This window comes from Lactuca virosa, chromosome 2 (assembly GCF_052849685.1).
Source record: "Lactuca virosa cultivar CGN04683 chromosome 2, Lactuca_virosa_CGN04683_v6, whole genome shotgun sequence".
Taxonomy (NCBI): Eukaryota; Viridiplantae; Streptophyta; class Magnoliopsida; order Asterales; family Asteraceae; genus Lactuca; species Lactuca virosa.
Window position 1 is genome coordinate 207,850,630 of NC_136427.1, and position 11,622 is coordinate 207,862,251.

Genomic DNA, 11,622 nt, shown 5'->3' on the forward strand with positions numbered 1-11,622 from the left:
ACAAGATCCATAATTTTGGATCCATTGGTATCATTTTTATCGCCCACTGAAAATTGGATACATGATCGTTTGAATCTCCGGTGTCATCGTAAGCTGGCACCCTTGGCCCTTTCAATCCTCTGGGGGTGGGTGTTTCATTAATGTCGTCCGTAAAATGAGAGCGGAAGCTTAGGCTATTGAATGCTTGGTTGTATTGTTTTGCTTCTAATACTTCAGGTAGCTTTTCTTGCTTTTTATAAGTGTCTTCTACGTTGAGTAGTCGATCTGCATCTTTCTTGTTCTTGATCGATCTTTTTTCGTGAGGGTTTGACTCCTTTTCTTCTTCGTCGGAGTCCTCCGTTTGGTCTGTATGGACCGAAGCTCAATCCCACTCTTTCTCTTTCTGGAGTTTTCTTTCGCCTTGTAATTTCCTCATGGCCCTAAAACTTTTGAATGCTTCAAATTCTTCTAGCTCCACCTCTTCTGCCGTTTTGCCTTGTAAATTCGTTCCCTCGTCATTGACAAAGTATCCGGAAACTACGCTCTGATATCTTACCACAGTAGCAACCTGTGGGGTTGCTTCTGCGCCTTCTAGGTTTTGCATTCTCGCGAGGGGACTCGCTCCAACTACTAGTGTGCTTGTGCCGACTGTTTGTTGTGGAGTCCCACGGATGACGCCACTTCATGAGCCATCAGGTCCGTCTTCCATCTTTCACTCAAGGATTGGTTCTCCCCAGGCTAGTAGATTGACCTGAAGACTACAAACAAACCGTAGTAATCAGCCGGGAGGTTATCCCGGACGACTCTCCGTCGGTTAAGTTAGCGAAAGGCTATGTATTCGATCGATTCTACACAAGAGTTAAGAGCGGGGTTTTATGTACTTACCTTCTTGACGAGTCGACCTGTCTATTTATAGTGATAGGAGGAAGAAGCAAGCTCTTCCTATATCGACACTGACATGTCATCTTATCGTATTTATAACATTATGCCTTTAAGGTACGACTATTGGTACTATACATGCCATTACACAGCTGTCGTGTGGCAGTGCAAGGATCCACCAGCCACGTATCCTCGTACAGGCTGTATTCTCATAGTTTCGAGATACTGCAATTACTATTTTGACGTCACTTTGTAATTTCCCTTCGTTCTTTCCTTTCCTTAAGAATTGTTATGCCAGTTCGATATTTAACAATTCGAGCATCTTCGAGATGTATGGGGCGGCTATCTTCGAGTGATCCTCTAACATGCTGGTTCGGTATGTTTGGAAGGGATATAGGTATTTCCGGACTATATCCTATTACTTAGTAACCATAATTTCAATTTGATCAATTTTCTTCAATGAGTTAAAAGTAAAATCACATGGTCTCTGTTGTAAACCACGTATCAAGGATAAAATGGGATAGATGTAAGGGATAATTGGCAGGCCCGATCCGGATGGTGGGTGATAAGAGCGATCACCTATGGCCCATCGTTCCAAGGAGGCCAAAAAATTCATGGTCTATGTAATATTGATATATAAGCAATAGTCTATTTTTAAGAAAAAATAGGACGAATTATGGAAAGGAGGAAATAGCCAAATTTGATACATTACTAGAAACTGGAAGAAGCAACATCGTACATATAGTTACCGTTGTTCATAAAGAAGATGGATAGGGGCAACCAAAAATTAGGGATATTAAATCGAAAAATTATAAATCGACAAACTATGAAGCAATCAAACAAATATAGCATGGGTTAGTTGATTAAGTCATATCAACTCCTAAGTCTTAATGGTTAGAATCTTATTGCATATAACCATTTTGTCATTATAGCATCTATAAAGATAAGTTTTTAAAGGTGAAGTTATTAAAAAATACTTAAGGTCACCCATCTCAAAATAAATGTTGAATGGTTTGACTATTTATGTAAATAAGGTACCCTAGACAAAATTGATCTTGATATTATTATCAATGACTTTTTTATCTAAAAAAATACAAGAAATATTTTTCTTTAAATTAATGGATTTTAATGAATTCTTTGACTATATTTGTGTATTTGATAATATTATTAATAATTTATTAGAAAAAGCTAGCACAAAATTATATATCTTTAAATTTATAGATTTTTATAAATTGCTTTGCTATACTTATGTATTTGAAAGGCATTTTTATTTCCTTTCGATTCGGATCAAAAATATGTTTAGCGGACCCCGATAACAGGTTCAAGAGGATAATCCATCGTTGCAAGGACATAGCCTGTACTGATGGGCTTTGTCACTAGGCTCAGGACCAGGACTTGTGATTTGAAATTTATGATCTAAATTCTAAAAGACAGTATTCAAGAGGGTAAAGGAGAAGGGAATAATAGTGAGCTTGACAGACCAGGTCCAACCCAATTATCGTTCCACATCGATATTAAATTTCCTTTCTCTGCTTTACTTTTGAAAAAAAATTCTGGAACGGCTATATTAAAATCAGCAAGCTATGAAACAATTCCATTTATATCTTTCCATGTCCCGGCTAAATCAAGCTTTCGAGAGATGAATTTCCAAAGTATGTGGAGTGAAGCGAATTGCCCTAATGAATTTTGACCAAAGATCGATCGGGTTCTTTTTCGCCACCATTTTATGTGGAGTGCAATATTTTAAGCTTTTAAATTCTTCACCCCAATCCTGCCATGTGATTTAGGTGCAAGAACTTTGTCTCACGAGACCCAACAAACCTTTGAGGAGCCAAAATATTTGTAACTTTTTTTCTAGACAAAACTTCAAAAATGGTCCATGTGGTTTTCGAAAATATCAAGTTTAGTCCCTAAGTTCAAAAAACCTCACGGATCGTCCATGTGGTTTCAAAACTTTTAACATTTGGTCCTTCCGGCTAACTCCGTTACCATTTAGCCGTTAAGTCATGGGCATTTTTGTCATTTCACTACACAGGGACCATTTATGAGGTTTTTAATTACTTTTAAAAAAAATATATATATATAATATTTAATATGCAAGGGGTCCCACCCCATCTCTCTCTCTCTCTCTCTCTCTCTCTCTCTCTCTCTCTCTCTCTCTCTCTCTCTCCCATTAAGACGCATCACCCCAAACACCCTCTATTATTGTTTTGATCGACCCTTGCTTTCCACGAAGCCACAACTCCGATGAGATAAGCTAACAGTCTTATGGTGAGTTTGGTGATGATCGTAGAGTTTCATCTCCTTGGATTTCGGAATATGATCAACCATCTAGGGCAGACGAGGTCGATAATTGGGCAGTGACGAAGAAACCTATGATGCCTACTTATGACGAGATTTCTAGAGCTGACGAGATTGATAATTGGACGGCGAGCAAGGAGCCCATGCCACTCACCAGGTCTTCTAATTTCGGTCCTGGTTTTCGGGATTCCGGTGGTTCTGAAGACGATCGTTGGAAAAGGGGAGTTGTGCCTCGTGATGGTGATCAGGAACGACCAACGGAACGCCGACGTTTGGTGTTAGATCCACCAAAGGGTGAAAGTGCTCCAGTTGAGCCATCGGCGCACACCAATAAACCGAGTCCTTTTGGGGCAGCTAGGCCCAAGAGCTGAGAAAGGTTTGGTTCACAAGAAGGTGGATTTGGAAATTGATGCTAAGAAAAGTAGCAGTCGGCCCACGAGTTCACATTCCGGCAGTTCAGTAGAGGGTCGGACTGCATTGCAACCACAGGGATTAGAGAAGACAAGGCCTAAGGTGAACCCTTTTGGCGATGCTAAACCCAGAGAAGTTTGCTTCAAGAGAAAAAGGTATTGATTACAGAAAGATTAATGTAGAGTTGGAGCGTCGTCGGCTTGGCAGGTTAGTATTCCTATCTATTATCTTCTATTCTTCTCTTGACACTTGATGAACATCTCTGATCTCTGGCTGTGTGAAATTGGGTATTCCATTCAAGCATCATCATCATCATCATCATCGAGAAACTGTAGAAATATTGCATATTAATCTTCATACTTGGTCTTTTAGTAACCTTTGGTGTTTCTATTGTGAATACCCATCATCATAATAAATTGTTGAGCCTTTTAATTTTTTGTCAGGTCTGACACAGAAGAAGCGATAAAGAATTTGAAGGAAGAGATAGATTATCTGAAGAGAGAATATAATTCTGGTTCAGATGCAAAAAACGAATCTAATGGAAATGGAAACCAAAGCAGTAGTAGTTTAAGTGACAGAATACTTGAAAAAGAAAGGAAACTGGAACAACTAAACCATGATCTAGATTACAAAATCTGATTCGGTCAAAAACCAGTTGAACGAACTGGTTTGGGGTTTATTGATGATTCCAGAAGTGTTGACTCATCAGATACACGTGGCAGTAATAGAGATCATTCATGGGTAGGGAAGGGTGATGACAGAGAGACAAAGATGATAGGGGAAAGCCATGAAGAAGAGAATGAGGTTGAGGAGGATCGGTGCACATGGAGAGAGAGAGAGAGAGAGAGAGAGAGAAGTGTGAGACCCCTTGTAGAGAGAGAAAAGTGTGGGACCCCTTGCATATTAAATTTATTTATTTATTTATTTATTTTAAAAAAAAAGTAATAGACAACCTCATAAATGGTCCCTGTGTAGTGAAATGACAAAAATGCCCCTGACTTAACGGCTAAATGGTAACGGAGTTAGCCGGAATGACCAAATGTTAAAAGTTTTGAAACCACAGGGACGATCCGTGAGGTTTTTTGAACTTAGGGACTAAACTTGATATTTTCGAAAACCACAGGAACCATTTTTGAAGTTTTGTCTTTTTTCTATTCGTAAAGCTTTAAATATTCTTGTGATATAGGTTTTTTTTGTTAATACCATGTGCAAATCACCATTAAGGATATATTTATGGTACATTTGATTGAAAATTATTGAAATTTAAAAAAAAATTGGTAATATTAACTTAGATCGTTTCAATATTTTACATTTCTTGAGTAAATTACACGAATGATCCCTATGGTTTGGGGTAATTTGTGCGTTTGGTCCCTAACTTATTTTTTTAACTCGGAAGGTCCCTACTATTTGTTTTTATTACGTGCTTGGTCCCTGTCTTACCTAAAAAGACTATTTTCCCTTGATTTTTTAATTTATTTAAATAAATACACCCCAACCCCACCCCTCTCACCTTACCTTACCTATCTCACAATTTTTTCTGTTTAAATAATAGTCTTTTTAGGTAAGATAGAGACCATGCGCGTAACAAAAACAAATAGTAGGGACCAAGTGCGTAACAAAAACAAAATGTAGGGACCTTCCGAGTTAAAAAATTAAGTTAGGAACCAAGCACGCAAATTACCCCAAACCATAGGGACCATTCGTGTAATTTACTCACATTTCTTTAAGATAATTCTTTAGTATCTTATGAAAATGCAAATGTTTATAAGGTTTTAATATTTTATTTTTTTACTGAATGTTGGGAATGAGTTTTTATAATTAGTAATTGAGTATATTTCGAAGAATTAAAAAAAACATAGATAAACCCATTGGACACTATTATGGGTAGTTGTTTTCTTATTATAATAATAATAATAATAATAATAATAATAACTAGTATATAAACTAGCGTGCCAAGTATACTAAATTAATTGTTGCGTGCCAAAATAACAATCTAAAATACTTGAAAAATAAATTAATTGTAGGGTGCCAAATATATAGCTGATTAACATTTTCTTTTTATGTAATTTTACATATTTCAAAATTACAGTTATTGTTGTCACACATTTATATACAAATATCAGAAATAAAATGTATAATTTTCAGATATTTTTACTGAATAAACTGAATTTTTGTATTTTTATCTTGAGGCATTCGTTGTGTAATACCTAAAAATAGAATTCTAATTCACCAACTTTAGGTTACTTTAAATAAGTTACAACCATCTAATTAAAATCAGAAACTTGTACTTTTGTTATGCATCGATAGAAACTATAAAAATACATAAAAGTTCAGAACTAAAACACTTAACAAAAAGCATCGCATTAGCCATAGGTGCTATTGGGCTAGGCCTCCCGTAATAGGCTTGATCCGGGTGTATATATATATATATATATATATATATATATATATATATATATATATATATATATATATATATATATATATATATAATAAACGTCGCCCATATTTGTCTATTTTCGTCCCTTAACTTACATTCTCTGTAGGTCCCTGTGGTTAAGGAAATGAAATATATTAAGGAAATGAAAGTTAGGAACAGTACCTGACCAGGGTACTGTTCCTGTGGTTACCAGTTACCACAGTGGTTACGATTTTACTTCCCGATCCTTCCACCCACATCCTTCCACAATATTCCTTTTATCCCTCTTCCAAATTCCACCGTCTCCCCAACCCTCTTTGTCTCCACCGTTTCTCCTTTCTTCTTCACCACCGATTCAACACTGTTTTTGATACATGTTCTTCCTAATCGGACCACAAGCCCACCGCTCTCAAACATCACCGTTTTCTTTGTCTATTGGCCTTCACTTCTCCTTTCACCTCCGCCGTTCCAGAACCCTCTTTATCTCCACCTCCCACCAGTATTCGATACACTTTGACGGTGCTTCCGCCGCACCTCCAATCGATTCGACACCTCCAGTTGATTCCATCACAGGTTTGATTAGGTTTGATCCTCGACTCTTGAAATTCCATCACAACCGGCCAGTTCCCTTGGCGGAGGCGAGTCCGACGAGGGTTTTTCACCGGACGAAATTTCTTTTCAGTTGACTGGGGTCTCTCGACTTAGATGCTTATTATCACCGACCTGGCAAAGAAATCAAGGTAACCGTTGACGAATTTCCTTATAACCTAAGGTAATTAATTTATTGATTTGTCTATCTGATTTTCTTTCAATTCAATGGAGTTGATGTCAATCGATTGTTGAGAGTATGATGAAAACTTGGGATTTTGAATAGTTTTTTTTTTTATTTAATTATTTAATTATTTTTTTATTTTTTTATATATACCTGCTTGCTTCCATATACTGATGCAGTTTTGAATGCTATTTGTTATACAACTTTTCTTTTCTACACCGTTTATTTGCCTTAGTAATGCAGGTCTGTATACCCTTCATGATTATTGAAGGCCCTGTCGCTGTAAGTTTTATTTTCTGGCTTGAAGAGTATTTTTGGAAACATTTAGACAAAAAGATCGAATCTTTGAAAATTTTATTTGTATTGTTGCTATTTCTGATGGTTCAACTTTTGGAAACCCCTTTTGTGAATCTTATAAATTTTGATTCTTTACTCACTACAGATGCTGCAAGCCATTGTTTTGTTGCTGGAAAAAAATAAACTTCTTCTTGAGTTTGGACTTTGTCAGGCCCAGGTTTTAAACATTTTTTTTAATTATTAACAGATTTCATGGGCTATAATTTATTAAAAAAATAAAATCTTTTTGTTTAATTCATTTGTAGGGCCCAGATGGTGATGTACTTTCTTATTTGCAAAATCTTGGATATAAGAAGCCATATATAAGCTTCATGGATAGCATAACAATCCAATTTTGGATTGCTGTATATCTGATCATATCCACTACAAAATCATAACACAGGTAAACTCAACATTTTAGCATTAAATATTTAAATCAAAACTCAAAATCATACATTGATGACTTTTTTTCTTTTCTACCAGACGGGTGTTCTTGCAATGCTAAAAAATGGAATTTGATTGTTCCCGGATGTGTGGTTTGCTTATATAGAAGCTAAGACTCCAACAGACTCAAAATTTTAGTATTAAATATTTAAATCAAAACTGTAAATAATAGATTTTTGACTTTTTTTCTACCAGCGGACTATTTTTGCAACGACAAAAAATGAAATTGGCTGGCTTCTCGATGTCAGGTTTGCTTATGTAGCAGCTAAGGGTTCAGGAGATGGATTAGTTGGTACGTATGTTTATAGTTCATATCCAATAATAACTACAAAGTGAAAAGACATAACTACCCTTGTAATATCTATTTATGGCAGGTTCTTATCTTGGTTTGACTACAAATGAAGCTTTAAATAACACACAATCATATTATTCAGACATGTTATTAGCTTCGTGTTATAAAAGGTATGACTAAAAAAAATTTAAAGGTATGCATCCAATTTATTCAGCAATATACACTTTCTTTTGTCATTTGAATTTTGGTTTCAGCAAAGGCAGAAAACGGATGAATGTAAGGGAAACTGGAGTCGCGTATGGTTTCAGCAAAGCCGGAAAAACAAAAAAAAAAAACATAAAAATTAATGTTGTTAATCACGCCTTAACAGAAGATGAGGAGTTGACAATTTGGAAAACATTTAAGATTTAATTGTACGTTTTTTTTTTTATTTGGAGTTATTAATCATATTGCATAACTCTGATAATTTGTTTATGTTTCTTGCAGCATAAACAATGGTTCATTCACAGATTAGTTTCACAATCACATATATGAAGCAATTGTTTCTTCATTTTCTTTCATATATATTGACTATATATATTCTTTTTTATTTCAATGGATTTGACCGGAGTTGGAATTCAATTCTATTCCGAACATGTGTTTCGTTTCAAGAAAGTACGAATAGATTTCAATTTCTAATTTGTAACTAATTAAAATATTTTTTCATTCAAAGGTGTTCGCTTATCCATGTACAATGTTTTATTTTAGGTAGAATTCATAAACCTGAACAAGATACAACTTATCAAAGAGTAGAGAAATTAACCTTTTCTTCTGCACAACATGTGCATAGGAACATGTATTCAGAAAAACTATATAGTCTGAAGAAGATCCTCTTTGTTTCCGGATACTGGAATGCCATATCTTCTCATGGTGTTCATCTTTTAATGATCCCACATGAAAGCAAAAAGTTCCAAATCAGAAATCATAAATGAATAGCAAGATGCAATTGGATTAAACCGGAACAGCTAAAACATAACAATATATTCAATAGGCAGCCCCTGCAACCACGACATGAATTCGGGCAAACTATAAATCTGAGGAGTATGATGTGGCAGGAACAGATTTGGATTCACTTGTAGTATCATCAGAAGGAGGAGCAAGTGAGGCTGTTTTAGTTGGAGAAATACAAGAAACAAATCGGTTTTCAAACCGTTGGGTGATAGAACTTCTTTGCTTTTCTGCATTTCTGCTATGCAATATGGACCGTGTGAGTTTTTTTTAATAGTTTATTATGCAACAGGGTAATAAATAATTTTATAAAATGACAAAATTTGTCCCTTATTATAACTGAATTTTCAATTTTTTGTGACATTTTTTTGTTATTTATTAAAATTAATTACAAATAACAGACATTTTCAAATATTTAATTATTATTTATTATAAGTTTGAAAGTCAATGTTGAAGTTTTTTGGTTCTTTCAGGATCATCTCCAACAATAAAAAGGGTGGGAGTCCCCATTGCTCATTGGCCACCATCAAGAGATGAAACTGTATTTGATCTATATAGTTGTTTTGTATTTAAATGACATTATAGCATCCTACTTTCATGACCCGCTAAACATCAACAAAAATATCCGACCCGTGCAACGCACGGGCCTCATTTCTAGTATATATATATATATATATATATATATATATATATATATATATATATATATATATATATATATATATATATATATATATATATATAAGAATTACTATTTTTATTAATAAATATATCATCGCTATTTAAATTAATGTAAATTTCAAATACTACTTTGTATACAACATATATATAAGAATAATGATTTTTAGTTCTATTTCGAAATGAACATATAAAATTACCTAACTCTCGTGAAGTTCAATTTTTTTGTTACAAATAATTATTTAAATTAATTTTTTTTAGTTCTCAAATGTTATAAATAAGCGGTATAAGGTCTTATTCATTTAAAATCTTACTTTATACACATGCAAAATAAAACAACATTTAAATTCATATTTACTCATACAATTATATTTATTAAATCATTTTTAAGTAACAAACAACCAAGTTATATACTAAAATTTATGTGACGGCTGGTATATACAAATAAAGATCAAATAAAAGACTAAATTAAGCAAAAACTTAAAATGTTTTCATTTGAATTTTATAGACGTGAAATTTCTGAAAGTTCTTTTGCTTGAATGTAAACTTTGTAAAGCAACCTCCTTGAAAATGAATCGTTGTTGGGTATCTTAACCTCCAAAGAAGTAGCATAATTCAAAAACAATACATAAGCAATGCATTATTTAACATTAGACCATACGTGTGATTTGTACCGCATAGAGCGTATGCGGGAAACACCCCCTTGCTCCTCTATGGTTAGTTGTCGTGCGTTATGCTTTCACCGAAGGGTATATTACTCAAAGGTGGTACTTTGTGCACAAAAATATGTAATGTGATAGGTGTGGTAATGTGTGGTATGTCACCTAGGGTGAGAGAAAAAATTAAGTGGCAATGTAAAAGTGTGGTATGCGTCGTATGCCATCTACCAACCTTATAACGAATAAAAACTAAAACTAAAAATATCAAATCAAATCAACCAAAAACATCAAAAACTCTTATAAAAGCAAAAAAATTTAAAAGACGAAAACTACATAAAAAGGAGAATTTACAACAAATAAACAGAGACTTACAGAGAGTTACCATGATAAGACCTGCAACCATTACACAACTTATGTTTTTAACTTGGAACAAAACTCAATGAAATTATATATAACTCGGAGGGGGAAACAGATTTGCGACTATTATCTTTAAAAATCAATAGTCAAACAATGCTGGTGCAGCTTGAACTCATTCAAGTCAACACATACATTATTTTTTTACAAAAATACCCTTTTCATCAAATGAACAAATTGTGAAATTACATGCAATATAAAAACTCAAAATAAAATTGCTTTAATTTTGTTATCTGTGTTCTAGTATTTAATTTAGTAAGCGAATCTGAATTATAAAGTTTAAAATCCAAATGCATTATGAAAATCAAAAGCAACTTGTTTAGCGTCTAAAATCAAGCTTTTCTTTAAGTTAGGGTTGGTCATAATGATGAAATTGACATAAACAACAACTACATAGCAAGAAATGAAGCTTCCTTCATCAATGATTAGCCTTCATAATTTACACTAAATTAATGACACCCTAAAAAAAAACGTATTAATCTATTTCACCCAATTAGATTATTGTCAAAAATGTAAGACGGACATCAATCGTATAAGCAACAAACAAAAATAAATTGAGAAACCATACATATGTGCTTTAGTAGATCTAAGGCCTTATCCTCCTTTAAGCATGCAACAAGTCAATCAACTATTTTCTACATGAAAGTAAAAAAAAAGCATATAATCATAATATAAAAGGTAGTAAATGGCAGTGGTATTGGTAACCATATAAAAACCATCACCACCAAGATGTGCATCTGCAAAAGTAAGGCACATAAAAAAATTCCATCGTCAACCTCAGAACTACAATCAAGTAGATGGGATATAAACATCAGAAAAACCACTAAAAACATCATACATGATGGAATTTCATTAAAAAAAAGAGGACCACATTTGATTCATTCATTAAAGATCTACTTTCAGATCGATCAATGATGACCCGACGAATGCCCCATTTCACAAGTGTCTTTGCACTGCATATACAAAAAAGATATTAATGAATGTTTTTGGACATGTCATTGATTAAATGCATAGAAACATACCTAATTTCACCAGTGAGTGCACCTCCTTT

The 11,622-nt window shown here is 34.0% G+C and overlaps 2 long non-coding RNA genes and 1 pseudogene across 2 annotated transcripts; all 3 read left to right on the top strand.

Annotated features, from left to right (window-relative positions):
* Positions 1-3,236: 3,236 nt before the first annotated feature.
* On the top strand, positions 3,237-4,209 carry LOC145158174 (eukaryotic translation initiation factor 4B2 pseudogene; annotated as a pseudogene).
* Positions 4,210-7,002: 2,793 nt separating this feature from the next.
* On the top strand, positions 7,003-7,430 carry LOC145156754 (uncharacterized). Its single transcript, XR_013736904.1, has 3 exons — positions 7,003-7,043; positions 7,204-7,275; positions 7,364-7,430. It is a non-coding gene; the product is annotated as an uncharacterized LOC145156754 (long non-coding RNA).
* Positions 7,431-7,735: 305 nt separating this feature from the next.
* Positions 7,736-8,370, top strand: LOC145156753 (uncharacterized). Its single transcript, XR_013736903.1, has 4 exons — positions 7,736-7,833; positions 7,916-8,003; positions 8,088-8,246; positions 8,320-8,370. It is a non-coding gene; the product is annotated as an uncharacterized LOC145156753 (long non-coding RNA).
* Positions 8,371-11,622: the final 3,252 nt, after the last annotated feature.